The sequence below is a fragment of the Lagenorhynchus albirostris genome, chromosome 6 (assembly GCF_949774975.1).
Source record: "Lagenorhynchus albirostris chromosome 6, mLagAlb1.1, whole genome shotgun sequence".
NCBI classification, from domain to species: domain Eukaryota; kingdom Metazoa; phylum Chordata; class Mammalia; order Artiodactyla; family Delphinidae; genus Lagenorhynchus; species Lagenorhynchus albirostris.
The window spans coordinates 45303782-45330844 of NC_083100.1; positions in this window are offsets into that span (position 1 = coordinate 45303782).

Below are 27063 nucleotides of genomic sequence, written 5' to 3' on the forward strand. Positions count from 1 at the left end.
TTTTGAAACAACACAGCTGTAACTCAGATTTTATGTCTAATACCTTTCCTCCATGAGTTAGATTCCAAAAGTAAACCAAAAATATTGAGAGAACTAAATTTAATAAATTTCATTAAGAGAGAATCTGTCAATGTAATCAACTTGCAAAAGCTGAAAGTAAGGGTGCTCCTACTGTTAGTAGGAACTTTTATTTTTTAAAATACTGCTGACTCAATTGGTGTATTTGTCCTTAAAACACCTTTGAGAAAATGTGTAATCAAATAATTAAATCAGCTAATTAATTTTCATCTTTTTTCTTTACCCCTCACTGACAAATGGTGAAGGATCATGTCTTGTGACATGGAAGTTTATGAAATAGTTCATGAAGCTGATAGATAGCATTATCAAAGAGGGGCTAGAATATGGAACCGCATTTGGTCTGTGGGTGACATCTGTGGGTATACTGTATTTGCAGCTGTAAGAGATGGGGTAAAGTGAGTCAGCAGGGAGAACTTGTCATTCAGAGAGTAGGTTAAAAGGAGGTAGATCCAGTAGCAATCAGTACCAAAGAGGTTCAGAAAATGGCATGGAGGTTCCCATGAAGCCAGTGAAACACTGCAACACTGATTTATGTAGAAAATAACATGTAGAGATAAGTGTCGGACATCTGCATCAAGATGGTGTTTTCTAAACAAACATAACATTAGCCATGAGGTTTAAAGAGTCCAGACAGGATTTCAGCAATGAAAAAGGAGCTTTGGAAATGCAAGGCATTGATACCATGCTAGAATGTTTTCCAGACTTTCTAGACAAGATCTCTTGCACAGAAGAGGAAAAAAAGACGACTAAATTGGGGCCCAAGGCGAGGGTTTGTTCCCAACTTCATAAAAGCAAAAGATGAGAGTCAGTCTAACAGTAACACTGACTTTCTGCTGTTTTAGATTTTGCAAATATTCTTTAATTTGAGTCAGGATTGATTCCAGTGCAAACATGTAAGATAGTGGAAAGAGAAGATGGAAGAAAAGGAAATTACACAGAAAAATGAAGCCATATAATGAAAAGCCTAGAAAGACTGTGAGAAACTTCCTGTTTCTGATAATGATGGACTAGGTTATTCAGACCACTTCTCCTGCTAACAGCAATTTAAAACTTAAAGATTTTTTTAAATCTCCTCTTTAAAACACTTAAGAAAATAACAAAATTGTAGACAATTATCAGTGACAAAGGGAATACTAGAAATCAAGTAGGAAAACAAGCATAGAAGCTAATTTTGCCTATTGACATTTGTTGACCTAAAAAATTAAAAACTGCCTGTAATGAAGAGGACAGATTTCAAAGCTGAGGGCATACATAAGGTGGAGAGTCTAATAGATATTCACATCAGTTTGGGCTCTATGGGCTACAACCTCTTGGTGAATGTAAACTAGAAGAGAACTAATCCTTGCATGGAATTATAATCCAGGAATTGTAATGTGGGTGATCCAAGGAATTGGAAGCTATTGCATTGTTTAAAGTGGACATGGACAGGTAGTGTCCCTAGCCATCTGTCAGACAAGAGCAAAAATCTTGTCTGAAAAAAGGAACTTTTTCCATAAGTTCAAATTTTTAAAAATATAACCAATAATAAAAGATAATCAGTCATAAAGAAAATGACTGTGAACTAGAAGAAATAAAAAGGAAGCTGAATGTAAGGACTTCAGATTATGAAATTGTTAGATTCAGACTAAGAAATCACTATCCTAACTATACTTGAGAAAAAAATACGAAAGACAAAATTGAAGATAGGAATTAAAATGATATGCTATTAAAATGGCATATCATATGTGGAAAACAATCAAATTGAAATTATAGAAAAAACCTCCTTAGATATTTTTAAAATCAGATTCAGCAAATTTATAGAGGACATTTATGATCTGGAATATAGGTTAGAAGAAATTATATGAAGTACAGAATTATCAAAAGATGGAAATTTTCACCTGTGGCTAAAAGAATAAAGTGTGAAAAGGTTTAGCATATGCATAATTGGAAGACAGAGAGAGAGAGAGAGAGACAGAGAGAGAGAGAGAGAGAGAGAGGGAGAGAGAGAGAGAAAGAGATAATGACTTAGAATTTTTCAAAACCAATGAAAGATATTGCAGTACTCAGAAACTGGCATCAATAATACTGTGTAACAAACAAACCCTGCGTGTCGGTAGCCTACAGTAAAAGACATTTACTTTTGTGCACAATTCTTCAAATTGGTTGAGGATCAAATTCAATACTGCTCTCTGTGACTCTCATTTTGGAACCAGCAGCTAATTTGGACATACTTTTGTGATGGTGGTTGTCAATAGCACAAGAGGGACAAATGGAAACACTTGATATTTAACACTTGGCTAGGTACTGACACACTCTCACTTCCTTCTACATTTTCCTGACCAAAGTACAGTATATGGAAAAGCCTATTATCAGTGACATGAGGATATTTATTCTGTTCATTGTAAACCAAGGTATGTTTAAGTAGGAAAGGAAGAATTGTCAGGATATAATAAAACATGCCATGGACACCCATACATAATTTCAAGAAATTTAATCAACCTCGAGTGAATGAATGAATGAATAAATAAAAATCAAAGACAAAGAGAAAACTTAGGTGTAGCCAAAGGAGACATAATTCCTTCAAAATAGTGATAATTAGACAGTCAGCTGACTTTCAACATTTTACAGCAACAATATTAATTGTTTTTTAGGATAAGTGCACTAGAAGTGTTCAAGTGAAAAGAAAAAGATTGTCAGACTACATGAACAACGATCTAATTATAAACTACATAGAAGAGATACATCTAGAACAGAACATACAGGAAAATTAAAATTTGGAAGATGAAAAAATATTTTATAAAAACACTAGGTGAAAGAAACATGTGTAACTTGACATCTCTCTTCTCAAGATAGATTCATAAATGGTGATGAGCATATTAATCAGCCAGGTGAGAATAGCTTTCATTTTTAACCTTCTTTCTTAATTCAGTGTCTTCTTCCTTTGAGCAGATCTTCCCTATGTTTAATAAATTATCTGGGATTTTTTCCAAAATACATTAATCATTAAATTTCCATTTAACAGCTATAAAAATCCTCCTTTTCTTGAACCATGAAGGCAAAAGTATTTCATTTTATAATTGTAAAAGTGTGTTTTGTCATTTTCAAGCATCTCTATGGAATAATATCTACTACTACTGGTATACAACGATGTATCTTGTATCTTTACAGATTCAAATACAACTGAATATTTCCCAAGAGCCATTATCAATTCATGTACTTAATTATATTTCATTTGTCCTTCTCATTCTGACAAGTCTGGAATGCAAGCAAGTCTCATGTGCCATGTCATCTATTTTCTTGCATTAGACAAAGTGAAATCATTTTTATTAAAAACATTTAAAAAACACTAGTCCTAGATTTTGGTCACATGTTAGCAAATCTAAATATTAATGAAAAACAGAGCTGAAGAGATTAGATTGGATTGCATGAGCTAAAGTGTTTATAGTCTTAGAAGTTGGTGGGCCATTGGTTTTTTTAGACTATTCTTATTCTAGATTGTTCAAAAACACAGAGCTGGACATGTGCAAAATTATGAAATTTGCAAAGTTGCTGCTGTGATTGTAATCAGAAGAAAAATGGTCATGGAGTCAGGAGACATGGATTCCAGGTCTGATTCTGCCACTTAATGTGATATGACCTTTGATAGATCACTTTACCACTTGGAATCTTGGACTCTTCACTGATAAAATAGAGATAATAAGATGTCCTGAGGTTGGTATGAAGATTCAATGGAATATTATATATGATTAAAAATCTTCATGCATTTTGAATAAAAATAAACATTAATGGTACTACCCTTCAGTTTCTCTTCCCCTTAATTTAAGTATCTTCTCTTATGCTTTGGAGTTTCTCCCTAGCTGAATAGCCCAATGCTCTAATGCTTCAACTAGAAGTTCTTAGCCCAATACTCCATCTATATTCACTTTTTCTAGGAATACCCATATATCAGGTCTCCTTCCTCCTTTTGTGCATGCTATGTCTTCCAAGTTTTATCTGGAACTAATTACCATGTAACAAATAAGCAATACATACTCAATTACTAATAGCTACCAATTGCATCCTTTTGCTGAGTCTTTTTATTAATTTTTATTAGAGTGTAGGTGATTTACAATGCTGTGTTAGTTTCTGCTGTACAGCAAAGTGAATCAGTTATACATATACATTTATCCACTCTTTTTTTTAAAACATCTTTATTGGAGTATAACTGCTTTACAATGGTGTGTTAGTTTCTGCTTTATAACAAAGTGAATCAGCTATACATATACATATATCCCCATATCTCCTCCCTCTTGCATCTCCCTCCCACCCTCCCTATCCCACCCCTCTAGTCTTTTTTAGATTCTATTCCCATATAGGTCATTACAGAGTATTGAGTAGAGTTTATTGTGCTGTACAATAGGTTCTTATTAGTTATCTATTTTATATATAGTAGTGTGTATATGTCAATCCCAATCTCCCAATTTATCCCTTCCTCTCCTTTTCCCCCTTGGTAACCATAAGTTAGTTTTCTACATGTATGACTCTATTTCTGTTTTGTAAATAGGTTCATTTGTACCATTTTTTTAGATTCTTCATATAAGCCACATCATATGATACTTGCCTTTCTCTGTCTGACTTACCTTACTCATTATGACAGTCTCTAGGTCCATCCATGTCACTGCAAATGACATCATTTTGTTCTTTTTACAGCTGAGTAATATTCCATTGTACCACATCTTCCTTATCCTTTCTTTGTTGATGGACATTTAGGTTGCTTCCATGTCCTGGCTGTTGTAAATAGTGCTGCAATGAACACTGGGGTTCATGTATCTTTTCGAATTATGGTTTCTCCAGATATATGCCCAGGAGTGGGATTGCTGGCTCATATGGTAGCTCTATGTTTAGTTTTTTAAGGAACCTCCATACTGTTCTCCATAGTGGCTGTACCAATTTACATTCTCACCAACAGTGCAAGAGGGTTCCCTTTTCTCCACACCCTCTCCAGCATTTACTGTTTGTAGACTTTTTGATGATGGCCATTCTGACTGGAGTCAGGCGATACTTCATTGTAGTTTTGATTTGCATTTGTAATAATTAGTGATGTTGAGCATCTTTTCATGTGCCTCTTGGCCATCTGTATGTCTTCATTGGAGAAATGTCTATTTAGATCTTCTGCCCATTTTGTGATTGGGTTGTAGTCTTTTGACAAAAGGCATCAGTCATTAATCAAACATTTTAGATGTCTAGTAATCCAAAAAGTATGTGTGTGCTCGAGGACAGAAAGTTTCTGGGACAATGGAGAGCTCTGACTTCATCTGTTTACTCCACTTATCTCTTCTTTTCAAATAAAGGGTCAATCTTGCAAAAAAATTCTATCAAAAGATGAGAAACCAAAACAAATTATGCACAAGTGTTTCATTGAAAAATTACTCATTTTGTACTGTATGTGCAGAAAAACTATACAATTTCCTTATTTTCTAAAACTGATTTGCTCTCCCTTATCACCTTCATCCACTAAGTAGTTGCAAGGTAGGCAGTGGGGGGAATATTAAATACAGATCAATTTAGTTTAAACATTTAGAATATATAATTTGAAGACTCTCTTTAGATTTAACTCAATCATTTTGAATAAGAGCCCAGACCTTTCAGATTCCTCCCCTAAGATGTGAGAGAGAGACACTTGTGACTTTTTGATGACAGGAGAAAAAGAATCCCCTAGCTTGATACTAATAATTATGTATATGCTGGAGCTCTCCCTTGAAATATGCATGACCTGACTTGCCCACGGTCATTCTGTTGGGGATTGTTGATTAAGTTGTGGCCTATTCATTCTTGGTTTGCTCAGCCCTGGGGTTTCGTTCCTTGCTGACTTGTCAACTCCCTTGGACTCCTGATAGTTCTATACACCTCTCATTCTCCAGTGTTCTCTGGCTCTCTGATCTCTCACTTTGCCACAGCATGCCAGGCCCCATGACAGATCTGCTGGCTCTAAATTTGGTATCCATGATCCTTATAAAATGAGGATTAGACTTTTTCCCTTCTTGATTACACCATGCCTCCCTCATAGTTTTACTGGCCAAGGACTTTTTGTTGGCATGAAATCACATTGTAGATCAGTTACTTCTCCAAAAGGCTCATTCTTTTGGCATTCTCCTCAGTTTATCTAACACATTTGTCACATTCCAGGCCAATGTCCAGAGAGGGGAGGCTTGTACCCATACAGCTCACCCACCAGCTAACCCTTCACTCTCTCCTTTGTTTTATCACAATTCCTGAGAGAGGAAGTAGTTGGTTACACTCCATGGTTTTCTCTGATTCCCTGAGTTGACATTTTCTCTATGTACTTCATTGAAACAGAAATATCAGATGGAGTGTGGGGAGAGAAAAACTCATTTTCAATAAAGTAAATTGGGGATTATTTAAAAAATATTACTCTTGTTACACAAAGAAAAAAAAAAGTAAAACACATCTTGGTGAAATCTAGCCAATATACTTCATGAAATTCTCTTGCCCCTCTTTTCTGACACCACTCTTTCCTCTTCTTCTCCCATGGCCACTCCTCAACATTTTGGGGGATAATCTTCTACCAGTCTATTAAATGCTGCTGTCACCTTGGAAATGCAAATCAAAACCACCATGAGATATCACTTCACACCTGTCAGAATGCATATCATCAAAGAGACCACAAATAAATTGGTGAGGCCACTATGGAAAACAGTATAGTATTTCCTCAAAAACTAAATATAGAACTACCACAAAATCAAGCAATTCCATTTCTGGGTATTTTTCCATAGAAAACAAAAACACTAATTTGAAAAGATATAGGCACACCTATGTTCATTGAAGCATTATTCACAATAGCCAAGACATGGAAGCAACCTAAGTGCCCATTGATAGGTGAATGGATAAAGAAGATGTGGTATGTATACGTACAATGGAATATTACTCAGCCATAAAAAATGAAATCTTGCCACTTGCAACAACACGGATGGACCTAGAGGATATTATGCTAAGTAAAATAAGTCAGCAGAGAATGACAAATACTGTATGATTTCACTTGTGTATGGAATCTAAAAAGGAAAAAAAAGGAACAAAAACAAACATAACAAAACAGAAACAGAGTCACAGATACAGAGAACAAACAGGTGGTTACCAGAGGGGAGAGGACTGGGGGAATGAGTGAGATAGGTAAGGAAAATTAAGAGGTACAAACTTCCAGTTACAAAATAACTGAGTTATTGGGAAGAAATGTACAGCATGGGGAACATAGTCAAGAATAATATAATATCTTCGTATGGTGACAGATGGTAACTAGACTTATTGTGGTGATTATTTTGTAATGTGCCAAAATATTGAATCACCATGTTGTACACCAGGAACTAACATAGTGTTGTAGGTCAATTACACTTCAACAAATAAATAGAAAAAGAGATCAGATTTGTGGTTACCAGAGGCAAGGAGTGGGGAGAGGGGTAATTGGATGAAGGTGGTCAAAGGGTACAAACTTCCTGTTAGAAGGTAAATAAGTTCTAAGGACGTAATTTACAACATGATTCATATAATTAACACTGCTGTACGTTATATATGAAAGCTGTTGAGAGAGTAAATCCTAAGAGTTCTCAACACAAGGAAAATATTTTTTCTTTTTCTTTTATTTTGTGTCCATATGAGATGATGCATGCTCACTAAACTTATTGTGGTTATCATTTCATAATGTATGTAAGTCAAATCATTATGCTGTACACCTTAAACTTATACAGTGCTCTATGTCAATTACATTTCAATAGAACCAGAAAAAAAAATGTTGGTGTCACCTGTGTTTTGTCCTTCCTGTCTTCTATTCTCAATCTTGAATATCTCTCTTGGTGATCTCAACCAATTCCATGCCTTCAAATAACATATGTTGACATGGGTTCTTGGGGAGAGAGATAATATTTCATTTTCTTATGCCTGTTTTGCTAATATATAATAGTTACTAGCAGTTGATAAGCACTCAATAAATAATTGTGAGTGAAATGAGTGCATGTTCTGCCATAGCTGAGAAATCCTTGAGCTTGTTCTGTTTACTTCAAATACAGGCAGAAATTAAATGTAAAGAAAATGAAACCTACACATATATTCCACAGTCTTAGGAAATTTTTTTTTCCAATATAGAGAATTTCCATATAATGACAGGGGTTTTAGGAAAAATTAAACTTCTCATTATAGAATTTTGGGCTTGACTTGTCCTTCACTTTGTAAAACTGTATGATTCATAGTCACACACAGATAGACCACACATGGTTCCAAGTCATTCAGGGAAAACGAATCCATTCATTCCATTTTATCATCTTACCTGAAATAAAAAGACTAACAAGAAACCAAGTGTTAAAATAGTAATTTTTTTCATTTTCAGAGCTTCTTAAAGCTCAGAAATATTTAGACAGTCAATTTCAAAGAATAAAATAAAATAAAACAACCACCTCCAGCACTGATACAGCACTAAAAAAAATAAATAAATAAAGCAAATTACAAAAGACGTTTTCAAAGAAATTGTTAACCAGGTGTCAGAGACCCTTTTACCATGAAGTGTGTGTGTGTGTGTGTGTGTGTGTGTGTGTGTGTGTGTGTGTGTGTTGGAAATCTACTCCTTAGACCCTACTTCCTGCTCTTTGACAAGGAAATGAATTGACTAGCTAATGATTTAAAAAAAACTTCAAGTCAAAATTTCTTAATTTCAAAAAAATGTCCAATTAAAAAACTAAAAAGAAAATTCTTTGAAGTTAAGTAGAAATCACGTTGTCCTTTTGCATAATAACTGAATAAAACAGTATTAGTCAAAAGATTGAAGGTTGATGGTACCTTACCTTTACTCATATGTATTTAGGTTTTTAAATAATTCAGGTTGCTATTTCTTTTTAACTGTGAAATAAAAATTGAAAGTTTTTAATTACATTTTCTCAACACAGAAAAGAACTATGTATGGCTTAATAGCTGTGGTTTGAGTATTGTTATATCAGTTCCTGTTGTAGCTTTAGCCCTCATCAACACACACAGATGAATATGTCTATACTACACGTGCAAAGAGCAACCAAGAAAAATGACTCAAAGTGTTTAAAACCCAAAGGACATAGGGTTTATTTACCTAATAGGAAAACTTCCACAATATATTTCCAAAATTTTCAGTGACATTTTCTTCAGACAAGCTTCAACTCCATAATGCTGTGACTTCTTGTGAAGAAAGCATGTTGGTTCTATGTGGGCCTCTATTATATCATGCTATAGTAAAACTTCATTTATTTTAAAATTTTTGTTATAAATATATATATACAGGGGCTTCCCTGGTGGCGCAGTGGTTGAGAGTCTGCCTGCTGATGCAGGGGACACGGGTTCATGCCCCGGTCCAGGAGGATCCCACATGCCATGGAGCAGCTGGGCCCGTGAGCCATGGCCACTGAGCCTGCGCGTCCGGAGCCTGTGCTCCACAATGAGATAGACCACAACGGTGAGAGGCCCGCGTACTGAAAAAAAAAAAAAATTATATATATATACTGTGAAGAAAACTTGTACAATGCAGTTTTGGTTTACTTGAAGTTAACTTGCAGTTTATTAATGCTTCAAAGATAATTTTACAGAGGGTTCTTTGTGTGTTTCCTTGTGTCTATGTGGGAGTAAAAGTGAATAATAAAATGATTAAAGGTTGACATCTTTAGCTTTCTCCATTTTAAGAAGCAGTATGGTCTGTGTGATTTTAGCTACATATAACAAAAACTTTTTTCTTTTTCACTTGATTTGAGCATTTGTTTGTATATCTTTTCTCAGGCAGCTTCTACAAACACAAAATTGCAGTGACCTAACATATTACAAATCCAGTCTTTGTTTACTTTCCCCCTACTTGACCACCCACAAGTTGAGTCAGAGATGTACTTTATACACTTTCCTATAACCAACACCATATGGAGGAAATATGTTTCCTTGGGTCTCTTTAAAATCATGAAATTAAGCCCTTCTTGAACTCTATTTCCAGCAGGCAAGAGATGTTCTTCTGCTTGTGAACACATCTAAGTTATTAAGCTCACTCCAGCCGGGGAATGTTGTTGTAGCTGACCTAGAAAAGACACAATCACAGATCTTTGAGCTGAAAAGAGTCCTAGAGATCAATTAAAACCAAGCACTATTTGCAGGTGGGGAAACTGGCCTCAGAGAGGTTGAGCTTTTGCCCATGGTCAACATAAGAACCAAAAGAAAAAAAAAAAAGACTTGGTGGCTTGGTTTTCAGCCAGAATCCACTCTGATTAACCACTGCATTCCTACTGAACCTATTACTAAACATTGAACCCAGCCAGCAAGGGCTCCACTTGCTGAACTGTACAATTACACCTCTTTCCATTCCATATCATCAGTTGAATGTGTCAAGTAATGTTAGAATTCAGTTTAAGTACTTAATGCTAGCAAGACTTTTCTGCCTTGATCCTAGTTCCTCATCTTCTGATCCAAAAGAGGTGCTGTAATATTGCCTTGCCCTGGCATGAGAGCAACTTCATACCAACCTATTTTGTTAGATGTAACATTGTTCTCCTGGGTTTCGAGAGAAATCCCTGGTCATTAATACACAAATTTCTGTGATACAAATATACATTTCAGTTATTTCTGTAAAATGTCTCTGAATAATAATAGTAATTATGAAATTTTATAATCAATATATTATGAAAAATCCATCAACAGGTAATGGCACTGAGAAATTTCTTTCTGGTGTTCTGAAATTTAAAAGTGCAACACATCAAAGTTTGGTGTTCCAAATAAACATTTCCAGATTTTTAACTTCGTATCTAGAATAACTCCAGGCTGTGTACATAATATTTTCCTCTTCCAGGAGGAAAATAGCAGTTACTTTTCTTGTTGTTAAATCCCTGGGATGCAATGGATTAAGTGATTTGAGATCTCACAGGGAATATCTCAAGTGTCTCAGAAGTTAGAGAGAGGATTAAAGTCACATTAGCTTGACTACCTCACTCACCAGAAGGATCTCAGCATTTCAAATCAAGCTATGACTTTTTCCTGTGAATAGTAACATTGAGACCCATTTTTAAACCTAACGTTTTACTAAGAGACTATGCAGATTAATTAAATGCTCTTCTAATCTTTCCCTTTCTGAAAATCTTCATCAATTACTCTACTCTTTTCCATGTAGCAAGTTCCATTTCCTGTGGGTAGTAATACCAAATCAGTGCTTCTTTTTCTTCCTTTCTTTCCTTCCTTCCTCCCTCCCTCTCTCTCTCTCCCTCCCCCTTTCTTTCCTTCTTTCTTTCATTCTTCTTTCTTTCATTCTTCTTTCTTTCTTTCTTCCTTCATTCCTTCCTTCCTTTCTTTCTTTCTTTCTTTCTTTTTCTTTCTTTCTTTTTTCTTCCTTTCTTTCTTTCTCTTTCTTTCTTTCTTTCTTTCTTTTTCTTCCTTCCTTTCTTTCTTCCTTTCTTTCTTTCTTTCTTTCTTTCTTTCTTTCTTTCTTTCTTTCTTTCTTTCTTTCTTTCTTTCTTTCTTTCTTTCTTTTCTTTCTTTCTTTCTTCTTTCCATATCTCAAGGAAAGGACCTTGTCCCAAGGGCTTTCAAGTACTCAACTGATGGACCTAGAGATTGTCATACTGAGAGAAGTAAGTCAGACAAAGACAAATATTATATGATATTGCTTATATGTGGAATCTTAAAAAATGGTACAAATGAACTTATTTACAAAACAGAAATAGAGTCACACGTGTAGAAAACAAACTTAAGGTTACCGAGGGAGCAGTGGGGAGGGGGGCAGAGGAATAAATTGGGAGATTGGGATAGACATATACACACTACTATATATAGAATAGATAATAAGAACCTACTGTATAGCACAGAGAACTCTTCTCAATAGGCTGTAATGACCTATATGGGAAAAGAATCTAAAAAAGAGTGGATACATGTGTAGCTGAATCACCTTGCTGTACAGCAGAAACTAACACAACATTGTAGATCAACTATACTTCTATAAAAATTAATTTAAAAATACATTAAAAAATTTCTCCAGACTGTCACACTAAATTATTCTATCCTGAACCATTACTGTTTTTTAAAAATTGAGATGTAGTTGATATAAAACATTGTATAAGTTTAAATTGTACAATGTGTTGATTTGATACCATATATATTGCAAAATGATTACCACCATGGTGTTATCTACACCTCCATCATGTCTCATAATTACCATTTTTTTTTGTGTGTGGTGAGAATATGTAAGATCTACTTTCTTAGCAAATTTCAAGTATATAATACAGTATTATCAACTATAATCATCATGCTGTACATTCGATTCCCAGAACGTAATTTATCTTCTAACTTGAAGTTTGTACCCTTTGACAAACATCTCCCCATATCCTCCTCTCCCAAGCCCCTCGTAACCACCATTCTATTATCTGTTTCTATAAGTTCAATTTTTCTAGATTCCACATATGAGTGCTATCATACAGTATTTGTCTTGCTCTCTCTGCCTTATTTCACTTAGCATAATACCCTCAAGGTCCATCCATGTTGCTGCAAATGGTAAGATTTCCTTCTTTTTCATGGCTAACAATATTCCATTGTGTGTACATAGACTATTTTGAATAATGACGCAATGAACATGGGAGTACTGATATCTCTTCGAGATTTTGTTTTCATTTCTTTGGATATATAGCCAAATCAGGAATGCTTGATCATTAGATAGTTCTATTTTTAATATCTTGAGGGATCTCCATATGATTTTACGTAGTGGCTATATCAATTTACAATTCCACCAACAGAGCACAAATACTCCCTTCTCTCCACATCCTCACCAATACTTGTTATTTGATGATAGCCGTTCTGACAGGTGTGAGGTGATGTCTCAGTCTGGTTTTAACTTGCATTTCCCTGATGATTAGTGGTGTTGAGCACCTTTTCATGTACCTATTGGCAATTTGTATGCTTTCTTTGAAAAACTGTTTGTTCAGTTCCTCTGCCTATTTTTTAATCAGGCAGTTTTTTTTGCTATTGAGTTTTATGAGTTCTTAATGTATTTTAGATACTAACCACTTATCAGGTATATGGTTTGCAAATAATTTTCCCATTCATAGATTTCCTTTCTATTTTGTTGATTACTTCTTTGAGTGTGCAGGAGCTTTTTAGTTTGATGTAGTCCCACTTGTTTATTTTTGCTTGTGCTTTTTGTGTCCAATCCAAAAAATCATTGCCAAGACTGATGTAAAGGAGTTTACCCCTTATATTTTCTTCTAAGTGTTATATGGTTTCAGGTCTTATGTTTACCTCTTGAATCCATTTCAAGTTAATTTCTGTGGATGGTGTAAGATAGGGACCCGATTTCATTCTTATGCATGTGGTTATACAGTTTTCCCAACACCATTTATTGAAGACTATCCTTTCCCCATTGAATATTCTTGGCTGTCTTTTCAAATAGTTGACCATATATTCCAGGGCTGTTTCTGGGCTCTCAATTCTGTTCCATTGGTCTATGTGTCTATTTTTATGCCAGTAACACACAGTTTTGATTAGTATAGCTTTGTAATATAATGAAAAATCAGAAAATTTGATCCTTCAACTGTATTCTTTCTTAAGATTGCTCTGGCTATTTGGGGTCTTTTGTGGTTCCATACAAATTTTGTATTGTTTTTTCTATTGCTGTGAGAAATTCCATTGAGATATGAATAGGAATTGAATTGAATCTATAGATGCCTTTGGACAGTATGGACATTTTAATGGTATCACTTATTCTGCTCCATGAACATGAATGTTCTTTCCATTTGTTTGGGTCTTCTTCAATTTAACTTTGATTACATACAAAAACTCTACCCTTTTACTCCTCTTTTATGTTTTTGATGTCATAATTTACATTTTTTATGTTGTGTATCAATTAACAAATTATTGTAGCTATAGCTATTTTTAATATATTCTTTTAACCTTCATACTAGAGTTAACTGGTTAACACACCATCATATTACAGTATTAGAGTATTCTGAATATGACTATATACTTACCTTTACCACTATGAGGTATATTTTCATATGTTTCATGTTACTAATAAGCATCCTTCCATTTCTTGAATAATGCATTTCAGCATTTTTTGTAAGGCAAGTTTACTGGTGATGAACTTCTTTAGCTTTTGTTTGTCCAGTGAAGTTTTTTTTTTTTTTTTTTTTGTGCGGTACATGGGCCTCTCACTGCTGTGGCCTCTCCCGTTGCGGAGCACAGGCTCCGGACCCACAGGCTCAGCGACCATGGCTCAAGGGCCTAGCCGCTCCACGGCATGTGGGATCCTCCCAGATCAGGGCACGAACCCGTGTCCCCTGCACCAGCAGGCAGACTCTCAACTACTGCACCACCAGGGAAGCCCCCAGTAAAGTTTTAATCTCACCTTTATTTCTGAAGGACAATTTTTCTGGGTAAAGTATACTTGATAGGTGGTTTCTTTCAACACTTTAAACATATCATTTCATTCTCTTCTGGCCTGCAAGGTCTCTGCTGAGAAATCCATTGGTAGCCTTATGGGGGTCTTTTGTATGGGAGAAATTTTTTCTCTTGCTGTTTTTAAAACTTCCTTTTTGTCTTTGATTTTAATCATGTTTATTATAATCTGTCTTAGAGAAGATTGCTTTAGATTGAAATTTTGGAGCTATTAACTCCAAACTTGAATGTCCAAATTTCTCCTGAGATTTGGGAAGTTCTCAGCCATATTTCTTTAAATAAGCATTACACTCTTTCCCCCCGACCTTCTCCTTCTGGGACTCCAATGATGCATTACAGTATGTCTCTTCATGGTACCCCATAAGTCCCATAGGATTTCTTTGGTCCTTTTCATTCTTTTTTTAAAATTAAAAAAATTGAAGTATAGTTGATTGACAATGTTGTGTTAGTTTCAGGTGTACAGCACAGTGATTCAGATATATATTCTTTTTTTAGATTCTTTTTCCTTATAGGTTATTACAAAATATTGGGCATAGTTCTCTATGCTACACAGTAGGTCCTTATTGGTTATTTACCTTTTCATTCTTTTTCTTTTTGCTCCTCTGATTAGATAATTTTAATTGATCTGTCTTTGCACTCACTGAAACTTTTTTCTGCTTGGCCAAGATTGCCACTGAAGACAATTCTCTTTTGAATTCTTCAGTTCAGTCATTGTATTCTTCAGCTCCAAAATTTCTGTTGTTGTTTTTTTTTTAATGTTTTCTATCCCTTTATTGAACTTCTCTTTTTATTCTTGTATTGTTTTCCTGGTAGTGTCAAATTTTTCATCTGTGTTTTCCTATAGGTCTCTGAGCATCATTAGAACGATTATTTTGAATTCTTTATTGGGCAATTCCTGGATTTACATATTTTTAGTGCTAGTTACTGGAGGTTTGCTATATTACTTTGGTGGAGTAATGTTTCTCTGATTCTTTGTGATCCCTGTAGCCTTGTGCAAGTGTCTTATGAACTGACTTCAGTGAGAGAAGACTTTCAGTGGGTGTTAGCATGCTGGAGTGTGATGTGACCCTGGGTCTGGTGGTACAAGGTGCCAAGTGCAGGAAGATGTGGTGACACTGGACTGGAGGAGCTTAATGTCTCTCTAGCTCAGGCCTCTGAGGTCTGCAGCATCAACAACTGTGTAGTCCTTGGCAAGTGCTGCAAGAAGCCTTCAGTGGCTGCAAGGGCTGTTGGTGTCTTCAGTGGCTCTTCCAGATCTCATCGTTAAGGGACAGGGCAGGCAGGGTGACCCTGGCCAGTGGTGTGCACGCACTTGCTATGAGGCCAGCTGCAGGTTCCTCTGTAGTAGGAGGAGCTGGTTGTAGACACACATGTAGTGGTGGGAGCCAGTGTAGGAGCAAGGGCCAAGGCCAACCGTGGGCTGACTGGCAGCTTCAGGGGCTCTTGTTGTTGGTGTGTACTACCTTGCTTGCTGGGTCTCTCCACAGCTGGGTGTGTGTAGGTGAATAGCTGGATGGGCTAGCTGCAGGTTCGTGCAGTGGTGCAGGCCAGTGAGAGAAGACAAGGCCTGATCCAGGCCCACAAGCAGCTGTAGGGTCCTTGGGTGTCTGCGTGCTCTCCCATGGCTGCAGTCTCCCCCTGGGCATTCACATAGCACTAGAGGACAGTGCACAGCTGGAGGGGCTAGTCCGAGCATGCACATGGCAGTTGTGGGAGTCTAAGCTGCATCTTGCACTCATACAGCTACAGAGGCCTGGGTTAGCTGCTAGTATAGTTTCCAGGCTCCAGTTGGAGTGGGTGGAGGGAGGGAACAGAGAGGGACTAGGCTACTGGCATCAGTGAATGCAAATATCTTGGGTGAAAGCTGGTGAACATTGCAGAAGGTCTGTGGCAACTGTGCCGGCCATTGGCTTTTTCAGTAGCAAAAGCTGCTGGATTTGTTGTAGAACAGGTCACTGGGAATCATGATCTCTCCCCCTGCATGGCTGCTATTGGTCACCCCTGCTTTTCTTCTTTGTTCCTAGCTGTCTCTATATGTCTCAGCTTTGCTGGGTAGGGTAAAACCAAAGCAAGATCTTTATGTAGTTCCCCAAAAGGCTGAGGAAACTAGTTGCTCACCCTGCTCTTCCTTTCCTAACAAGGGGAATGCTTTCTAGTTGAGAAATTCCCTCTTTGTGCTGAGCAATGCCAGCTTGGTGCGTGGAATGATTCAGGCAAAATGAAGCTGTCTTCCTTCTCTTTTTGTGTGGTCATTCTCAGTTTTTTTTTTTTGTTGTTCTTTTTTGTTTCAGTGTGTTACTGAAGTTTCTTGAATGGACTCCAGAGCTCTCCCGAAGCTGCATTTATTGGGTGAGTAGCTAATTATTGATCTTTGTAGGGAGACAGAGGTTCTGTGACACCATTTTGACAACATCACCTCACACCATTGTTGTTTGTTTGGATAACATTAAGTTCTATTTTAACTGACACAGAGTGGGATTAAATCAGAGCCAAAAGATAATCATCTTGACCAGCAAGATGTTCCCTTGTTATTATCTGTGGCCATTGTGAAAGAGGTCTCTCTATTTTGTCCAAATCCAACATCAATCTCATTCTTTTATGCCCCTCTTTATCCAGCCTAATGTGAACACAGTTCACACAGTTTTTGTCAATAAGCTCCAACTCCCTTGTTCTATTGTCTTTTTGTCTTACCAGTCTGTCAGGCAAAACCCCGAGTGGTTGTACTCAAATTTCTACCCTCTCTACTGCTTCTCCTAATAGCTAAAAACTGCTGAAAAGGTCACATAATAGAGCAGCCTGGGTATACTACAAATTCACAATCTCAACCCTAAAAGGGCTCCCAACATTGACAACAATCCTACTATATCTCTGGACTACTTTTCCACTCAGCAGTGCCTATCTCCAACCCTCTTTACTGTCACCAAACCTCCAACCCTCCTCTTTCACCCTCACCCTCAACAGATCACCTTACCTCTAGTTTAGAAAGATAATAGTAATAAATGCATGCCTAATGCTTACTGTATGCCAGACACTAATCTTTAAACTTTGCATAGATTAACTAACTTAATAATTATAACAGCCCTAGGAAACAAAGATTAATTTTATCACCATTTTATAGTTGAGAAAACTGAAGCACAGGGAGTTTGAGTAATTTGCCTATGGTCACACAACTCACAAGTGGAGAGTCATAGATCCTCACTCAGGTAGTCAGGCCTCTAATTTGAGTCTATGTCTTTGACCGCTATTCATACTGCCTCTGCCTCATACCACCATACAATCTGCTCACATCTCAGACTGAAGAAGCTCCACTTCCTCTTATGGTGGGGCCAGTCCTTCCCATCACCCGTGCTTTGAGTTTTATGCTCTTCTTCTACTTCGCTACCTAGCTACCTCACATGATTTGCTAACCTTTCTTTTTTTGTGTAGATTCATCCTCTTCTCACTCACTCAGCTCCTTCTTTCTATCTGCCCATCCACACACATATTTCTTGGATGAGGTGACTCTTCTTCCTATCTACATTTCCTCACCTCTCACTCTCTACCCACCACCCTCTTCAGTCTTGACCCTCTACCTATCCAGCTTTCACCAACCTTACAAATGACCTCCATGGCACTAAATCCAACACATATTTTTACTTCTCAATTCATTTGAGCTCTCACCAGCATTCCACTCTGTTGACAATTCCCTCTGCTTTTAAACACTCTCTTCCTTTGGCTTATGTGAAACAATTTTTTCCCACTCTCCTCCTTTTCCCCTTACCGCCTGTGTAGATTCATTCCCCTATAATCAGCCTTCACTGTTGGAGTGTATCAAGACTTGGTGTTATGCTCTCCCTTTTTATGATGGTTTGTTTTTACTTTCTACTCTCTACCTATATATCTCATGCTCACCTATGGCTTTAATCATCCCTTTGGTCAGATGATTCATAAATATCTATCTCCACCTCAGATCTCTTGAACTGCAGACCCATGCATTACATAGAATGTAAGCTCCATGAAGGTAGTGACCACTTGTTTTGTCTCTTTTCTATCCCCAGGGCATAGAATAGTGCCTGGAACATGATAGTTGAACAATAAATACTTGTTTAATGAAAGTAAAAGAATATGCCCAAACTTGACCCTATTTTATTATTTTCTATCAGGGCAGAACATCACCATTTATTCTGTTAAACAGCCTAGCAAAACTTGTTGACATTTCCATGTCCCTCATCCCCAGAGTTGACAATTGTATTAGTTTTCTAGGGTTGCCATGATGAAATACCATAGATTATGTGGCTTTAGCACCATATTTTCTCACAGTTCTGGAGTTAGAAGTCCAAGATCAATGTGTTTGCTGGTTCTATTTCTCTTGAGACAACTCTCCTTGGCTTGCAGATGGCCACCATTCTGCATATCTTCACACGGTCATTCCTCTGTGTGCATGCATCCCTGGTGTCTATGTGTTCAAATTTCCTTTTCTTACAAGGACAGCAGTCAGAGTGGATTAGGGGCAAATCTAATGGCTTCTTTTTAACTTAACACCTCTTTAAAAGTCCTGTCTCCAAATATAATCACATCCTGAGGTACTGGGGGAAGGCTTCAACATATGAATTTGGGGGGAAGGGTCACAATTTAACCCATAAAAATCTATCATCAAATGTATTTCATTTTTTTCTTTAAATAAATACTTCTTGAATCCACACACTTATCTCCATCCCTTCCTAATCCAAGCTACCATTGCCTCTTGCCCACTGTGATAGGCCACATCAAAGATGGTTCCCAAGGATCTCTGTTTCCAAGTGTTCATGTGTGTGTATAATACCTTCTCTTGGGGCTATACCTGGTGGCTAATAAATATCACATCTGAGACTGGGTTACCAAACACCTTGGAGTTCTGTCTTGTTCTCATTCTCTTGCTGTCTGACCTGCTTATGCTGATGAAAGCCAGTTGCCATACTGTGAGTTGGCCTATAGAGAGGCCCAAGTGGCAAGGAGCTGAGGGATAGCTCTAGCCAAGAAACGCCAGAAACTGAGGCTCTCGTTAAAGATCCAGTGAGGAACTGAATCCTGTCAACAGCTACATGTGTGAGCTTGGAAGTGGATCCTCCTCCAGTTGAGCCTTGAGTTGACTGCAGCTCCAGATGGCACCTTGATTACAACCTTGTGAGAGAGCTAGAACCAGAGAACCCAACTATATCCGGATTCCTGACCCACAGAATCTGTGAGATAATAAGTGACTGCTTTTTAAGCCATTACACTTTGGTACACAAGCATAAATAACGAATACCTCTAGTAACTGCACTAGTCCACTACCGACATCCAATCTACCTTCCTTCAAATCACTTCTTCATATGGTAGTCAAAGAGATCTTTTCATAATGTAAATCAACCTATTTCCCATTTAAACCCTTCAAAAGCTTTCCATTGATTTCACGCTAACTGCCCAATTTTTTTCCTCACATAGTTAACACTTACTTGTCCTTCAGATTTCAGTGCAAAACTTCATTTCCTTGAGGAGGTCACCTGACTCCAGATCAAATCTCTTTCATAACATTTGGCAGAGAACATTTTTACATGTGATTCTTGGATTAATGACTTTCCCTTCCACTAGAATGCAAGCTGCATGAGAGCAAGGACCGTGTCTGGTTTTCTTTAACATGCATGGCCCAGTGTCTAGAACATAGGCACACAATAAAATGTGTTAAGCAAACAAAATGTTAAATGCCATTTGTTACTTCTTTTGCTTTTTTGTGGATTCTCCAGATAACAACTTTACTTCTTGGAACTTTGTAAGTTCAAAGTTGTATGGTTCTACTACCTCCTACAACCTGACTCTTCTGTCAAGTATTTATGAGACTAAGTTATCTTTTTACAAGACCTATTAGGGAAGACTAGTAAAACAACATTTATTAATTTATAATGCTATTTAACCTTTCTGGATTCATGCCAAAACCATAATGGATTGAAAGGATAAGACTTGTCATCTGGTATGGAATTTGTCTGGCTCAAAACACTTATCCAAAAAATTAATGTTGTTAAGATTTCTTTATTTGAAAAGAGCACCTCTTATTTTTAGAAAATCTGGATTACACAGCTGGGTGACAGATGTATATGTGTCATAGTCTTATAGGGGAGCAAGAGGATGTTGGCTCTGTGATCACATTGTTTTGAGTGGAATGATTTTCATATATTAGATAGCATCATGTGTTCCATCTGAATGTGATGGCAGCCAACACCGCCTATGTGTCACATTTTTTGTGTGCAAATCATGCAATGTCTTTGATACATTTTTCTTACCATTTGTGTGAACATGAATTGGGGCAGTTATATTTCAAGCAGATTAAAATGATAAGTAAATGTTTATTTAGGACTGAAGGGAGATTCTCACCATGTTCATTAATTTGATGGTAGTTAAATGAAAACTTCGTTTAAATGTGTCTATTTTTCAACTCTGGCTTCCTCTCCTATTTTAATATCTAATTGTTGTCTCATGCATTTAAATGAGGCTATGCATGTAATTTAAGTAAGTTAATTAAACTGGGTGTTATTCTAGTTATCTAATGGCATAATATTTAATATTTTCATACAATAGATATTCACACACATTGATAGGGAGGTAGTGAAGGATGGTGGGGACTAGGGTGAACTGGATAATATATGTCTATTTTACAGGGAAGTATACATTATTTAACTCCCTAATTGTGGGGTCAGTGTTTCTAGAACTCCTGACTTTTTCTGGAGAAGTCAGAAATCTGGATTGTTAAAATAATTTTTTAAAACTTTGCAAAACAGTTCAAATAAATCTGTGGCGCTCATGTGAGATAAAGGTCCTTTGACCTTTTTGGTATAGTGGCAATATTGTGTATTGGAAAATACATGGATTTTGGAGACAGATGGACCGGAGTTTGAATTCTGGTGCAGACAGTTACTTGTATGGCTGGACAGTTACTTTAGCCCTTTTGAAACTTTGTGTCCTAATTTTTGAAATGAAAATGTTATAGTCTTTTTTAACCACTGTAATAGAAATAATAGATAGTGATTTTTACTACCTGGACTCACTGTAACTAAACTAAACTCTCTTCTCATTTCCAAACAGTCTTCAGTCTTTACTTATTTGCATCCAGGCTTCCTCCAATAACCCTAAGGTATGGTGACCACGTAATCATAATTATTTATCTTGTACATCCAGCCAAACACATTCCACACTTTGACAATGGCAAATAAGTTTTAAGTTGAAAAATAAAACAGATCCTGTACACAAAGCATCTGGAAGATGATATCCTAATGGGAAGCATCTTCAAGTACTTCACTTATTTTTATAGGGAGGATGGTGACCAAATGTGTTTTATCATCAATAAGGAATGATCAGGTAGAATGAGCAAGCTGTGGCTCTAAAGAATAAACATAGATATGCGTGGATGAGGAACATAGACCTATGAATTGCTAAATATCAGTTATAGTTATTGGTAGCATTGGAATTGATTCTTCCAAGCATTCCAAAATTAAAAATCAAAACTTCTGTAGGAAACCAGGTTGCCTGTCTCATCCTCAAGTTCAGCTAGGGTATTCATAGAATCAGTTAGTGAGATAAGTCTTTCTGTAAACTAGGCTCACCAAGCTTCTGGTGGTTTATTCAAATTTCAACCAGCTCTTGAGAAATTATAAAATAGTTGTAATTCAAAACCAGATATTAGACAGAAGAACCTCATTAACATATAAAAATGTTTACTGGGAACTAGATACAAACTAATATATTTATTGGCCAGGCCTATGCAGTGGTGCTTAAAATGTCAGGTCAAATATGTCCAAATTCCAGTTCTCCTCGATGTTTGGTGTCAAAGAGACAAAACATCTGGATGACTGGATAAATAATTTTATTAAATTGATTTAATGTTTGACATTATGTAGACACATCCTAAAGTAATCATGTTCCATGTAAAGTGTAAATAGCAAACTCAACAAGTCTAATTAATAATTCTTGGGACTTCCCTGGTGGCACAGTGGTTAAGAGTCTGCCTGCCACAGCAGGGGACATGGGTTCGATCCCTGGTCTGGGAAGATCCCATATGCCACAGAGAAACTAAACCCATGAGCCACAACTACTGAGCCCACATGCTGCAACTATTGAAGCTCACATGCCTAGAGCCCGTGCTCAGCAAAAAGAGAAGACACCGCAATGAGAAGCCTGTGCACCACAATGAAGAGTAACCCCTGCTCACCACAGCTAGAGAGAGCCCGTGTGAAGCAATGAAGACTCAATGCAGCCAAAAATAAAAAATAAATTCGTAGAGTAAACTTTAGAAACTTTCTAGTTTAATCCCTGTATCTTACATGTGGGGAAACAGAGTCTTAGAAAATTAAATGACTTGACCAACATCAAATGACTTCGAATCTCTGCCTCTTATTTTAATATATTTTCTGCCATAGTTGAGCTGATCATATTGAAAGAAGAGGGCAAAAGATTAATGAAGAAAAATAGCCCTCCCCCAAAGAAACTGAAATTCCTATTTTGAATATAAGAAGCAGTATATTAACACTGTCTTTACATTCATACTCTAAAAATCTTAAATATTTCAAGAGATAAGATCAGGTACACAAAATGCAGAAGAGAAAAGAATATTAATATTTTAAAAAATATCATCCCTTGTACTGAAAGGCTTACAGGTGGAAATTCGTCAGTTTACCCAGATTCAAATGCCTGCTAGCACCTCAACGATTTCTAGGAATATAGAATTCTGAAAACAGCTGCCTGCCTTTAGGGGCAGTTCATTTTTCAAGATGAATTCTATTCTTTGTTCCTCTGAAAAGAAAATGTCTGCATGCAGTGATACTCATCTTGAGGCCATATGCATGGAGAATATAAATTCTTAGATCCCAGAAATGGACTAATACAAATTATATATAATTGTTTATTATATAGATTTTAAAAAGGCATGAAAACCCAGAGGGGAAAGCAAGACATTCAATGAAGAGTCAGTGAAAATCCTCCAATATCCTCCAATAGAGTTAGGCTTCATATATAGTTAGGCTTCATAAGTTTATGCTAGTCGAATGAATGATTAAGCCACTGATTTTGTTGTTGTTATATGGTGTTTCTTTACATAATTCGTTTCAAGAAAGATTTTTTTAACATCTTTGTTGGAGTATAATTGTTTTACAATGTCGCGTTAGTTTCTGCTGTATAACAAAGTGAATCAGCTATATGTATACATATATCCCCATATCCCCTCCCTCTTGCACCTCCATCCAACTCTCCCTATCCCACCCCTCTAGGTGGTCAAAAAACACTGAGCTGATTGCCCTGTGCTATGCAGCTGCTTCCCACTAGCTATCTATTCTACATTTGCTAGTGTATATATGTCAATGTTACTCTCACACTTCATCCCAACTTACCCTTCCCACTCCCCATGTCCTCAAGTCCATTCTCTATGTCTGCGTCTTTATTCCTGTCTTGCCCTTAAGTTCATCTGAACCATTTTTTAGATTCCATATATGTATGTGTTAGCATACGGTATTTGTTTTTCTCTTTCTGACATACTTTACTCTGTAACAGACTCTAGGTCCATCCACCTCACTACAAGTAACTCAATTTTGTTTATTTTTATGGCTGAGTAATATTCCATTGTATATATGTGCCACATCTTCTTTATCTATTCATCTGTCAATGGACACTTAGGCTGCTTCTATGTCCTGGCTATTGTAAATAGTGTGGCAATGAACATTGTGGTACATGACTCTTTTTGAATTATGGTTTTCTCAAGGTATATGTCCAGTAGTGGGATTGTTGGGTCATATGGTAGTTCTATTTTTAGTTTTTTAAGGAACCTCCATACTGTTCTCCATAGTGGCTGTATTAATTTACATTGCCATCAACAGTGCAAGAGGGTTCCCTTTCTCTACACCCTCTCCTACATTTATTGTGTGTAGATGTTTTGATGATGGCCATTCTGACTGGTGTGAGGTGATACCTCATTGTAGTTTAGATTTGCATCTCTCTAATGATTAGTGATGTTGAGCATCCTTTCATGTGTTTGTTGGCAAACTGTATATCTTCTTTGGAGAAATGTCTATTTAGGTCTTCTGCCCAGTTTTGGATTGGGTTGTTTGTTTTTCTGATATTGAACTGCATGAGCTGCTTGTAAATTTTGGAGGTTAATCCTTTGTCAGTTGCTTCATTTGCAAATATTTTCTCTGGTTCTGAGGGTTGTCTTTTCATCTTGTTTACGATTTCCTTTGCTGTGCAAAAGCTTTTAAGTTTCATTAGGTCCCATTTGTTTATTTTTGTTTTTATTTCCATTTTTCTAGGAGGAGGGTCAAAAAGGATCTTACTGTGATTTATGTCATAGAGTGTCCTGCCTATGTTTTCCTCTAAGACTTTCATAGTGTCTGGCCACACATTTAGGTCTTTGATCCATTTTGAGTTTATTTTTGCATATGGTGTCAAGAAGTGTTCTAATTTCATTCTTTTTTTGCAGTATACGGGCCTCTCAATGTTGTGGCTTCTCCCTTTGTGGAGCACAGGCTCCAGATGCGCAGGCTCAGTGGCCATGGCTTATGGGCCCAGCCGCTCCGTGGCATGTGGGATCCTCCCAGACTGTGGCACGAACCCATGTCCCCTGCATCGGCAGGCGGACTCTCAACCACTGTGCCACCAGGAAAGCCCTAATTTCATTCTTTTACATGTAGCTATCCAGTATTCCAAGCACCATTTATTAAAGAGGCTGTCTTTTCTCCATTGTATATTCTTGCCTCCTTTATCAAAGATAAGGGGACCATATGTGCATGGGTTTACCTCTGGGCTTTTTATCCTATTCCATTGATCTTCATTTCTGTTTTACTGCCAGTACCATACTGTCTCAATAATTGTAGCTTTGTAGTATAGTTGGAAGTCAGGGTGACTTACTCCTGCAGCTGTGTTTTCCTTTCTCAAGATTGCTTTGGCTATTCGGGGTCTTTTGTGTTTCCATACAAATTATGAAATTTTTTGTTCTAGTTCTGTGAAAAATGCCATTGGTAGTTTGATAGGGATTGCATTGTGCTTTGGGTAGTATAGTCATTTTCACAATGTTGATTGTTCCAATCAAAAAAAATGGTATCTGTCTCCATCTGTTTGCATCATCTTCAATTTCCTTCATCAGTGTCTTATAGTTTTCTGCATACAGGTCTTTTGTCTTCTTAGGTAGGTTTATTTCTAGGTATTTTATTCTTTTTGTTGCAATGGTAAATGGGAGTGTTTCCTTAATTTCTCAGATTTTGCATCATTAGTGTATAGGAATGGAAGAGATTTCTGTGCATTAATTTTGTATCTTGCTACTTTACCAAATTCATGGATTAGCTCTAGTAGTTTTCTGGTAGCATCTTTAGGATTCTCTATGTATAGTATCATGTCATCTGCAAATAGTGACAGTTTTACTTCTTCTTTTCTGATTTGGATTCTTTTTACTTCTTTTTCTTCTCTGATTGTTGTGGCTAAAACTTCCAAAACTATGTTGAATAATAGTGGTGAGAGTGGGCAACCTTGTCTTCTTCCTGATCTTAGCAGAAATGGTTTTAGTTTTTCACCATTGAGAACGATGCTGGCTGTGGGTTTGTCATATATGGCCTTTATTATGATGAGGTAGGTTCCCTCTATGCCTACTTTCTGGAGAGTTTTTTATCATAAATGGGTGTTGAATTTTGTCAAAACCTTTTTCTGCATCTATTGAGATGATCATATGATTTTTATCCTTTAGTTTGTTAATATGGTGTATCACACTGATTGATTTTCATATATTGAAGAAACCTTGCATTCCTGAGATAAACCACACTTGATCATGGTGTATGATCCTTTTAATGTGCTGTTGGATTCTGTTTGCTTGTATTCTTTTGAGGATTTTTGCATCTATGTTCATCAGTGATATTGACCTATAGTTTTCTTTCTTTGTGACATCTTTGCCTGGTTTTGGTATCAGGGTGATGGTGGCCTTATAGAATGAGTTTGGGAGTGTTCCTCCCTCTGCTATATTTTGGAAGAGTTTGAGAAGCATAGATGTTAGCTCTTCTCTAAATGTTTGATGGAATTCACCTGTGAAGCCATCTGGTCCTGGGCTTTTGTTTGTAGGAAGATTTTTAATCACAGTTTCAATTTCAGTGTTTGTGATTGGTCTGTTCATATTATCTATTTCTTCCTGGTTCAGTCTAGGAAGGTTGTGCGTTTCTAAGGATTTTTCCATTTCTTCCAGGTTTTCCATTTTATTGGCATAGAGTTACTTGTAGTAATCTCTCATGATCCTTTGTATTTCTGTAGTGTCAGTTGTTACTTCTTTTTCATTTCTAATTCTGTTGATTTGAGTCTTCTCCCTTTTTCTCTTCATGAGTCTGGCTAATGGTTTATCAATTTTGTTTATCTCCTCAAAGAACCATATTTAATTTTATTGATCTTTGCTATCTTTTCCTTCATTTCTTTTTCATTTATTTCTGATCTGATCTTTATGATTTCTTTTCTTCTGCTAACTTTGGGTTTTTTGTTCTTCTTTCTCTAATTGCTTTAGATGTAAGGTTAGGTTGTTTATTTCAGATTTTTCTTGTTTTTTGAGGTAGGATTCTATTGCTATAAACTTCCCTCTTAGAA